Below are 817 nucleotides of genomic sequence, written 5' to 3' on the forward strand. Positions count from 1 at the left end.
AGGGGGGGGGGGGCGTGGGAGTGAGTGGCGCGTTGTGTCGACAACACAACTCCGAATACAGAGCACGCGAAATAAACGTTGGGGCATTTGTGGTCTCTCTGTATTAGCGGCCACCACCACCACAACATCAACAACATCAACAACAACATCAACAACAACATCAGCAACAACATCATCGTAGTCGACGTCGAAAGTCACCCCGATGCGTCCTACCGCGTGCGCGCTGATGATTGCTTACGACATTCCTCTGGCTCGCGAGTGCAGGTTGTACACATCACAGGGCTGGTCTACACGAACTTTCATACCGCGCGCAAGGCAAAGATCCCCCGTATAGCCTCCAGCAGGCTGTCGGGACAAGTGCTGTTAGCGAGCAGGCATCGGCGCACGGAGGGTCGTGGGTGGTCACAGCACCACGCCAGCCCCGCCGCCTTTGTCTCCCCAGTGCCGATGTTTACTGCACACCGCACCGCGTACTCATTTGCGGCTGAGTCGACCTAGAAGGAGACCTAGGACCGGTCCAGATCAATCGCCACTGGTGCTGAGCCGCGAGCGGGAATCGAACTCGGGTCGCCGGGTTCGTAGCGCAGAGCGCGAACCGCTCCCAGCCACCACCACCACCACCATCACCTTGCCCGAAGGTGGTGATGCCATCCCCTCCCAGTGAATGATGGCGTCATTTGACCCCTCACCCCGGAGCGGAACGGAACCCAGATAAGCATCGCGGGAGGGGGGCGAGCGGTTGGAGGGGAGGGGGCGGTGGGGGGGGGTGCTGCAAGGAGGGCCAAACCGGGGCGGACCCGGGTCAGCCCGGGTCGGG

The sequence above is a fragment of the Lampetra planeri genome, chromosome 54 (assembly GCF_965212315.1).
Source record: "Lampetra planeri chromosome 54, kcLamPlan1.2.h2, whole genome shotgun sequence".
Classification (NCBI taxonomy): Eukaryota; Metazoa; Chordata; class Hyperoartia; order Petromyzontiformes; family Petromyzontidae; genus Lampetra; species Lampetra planeri.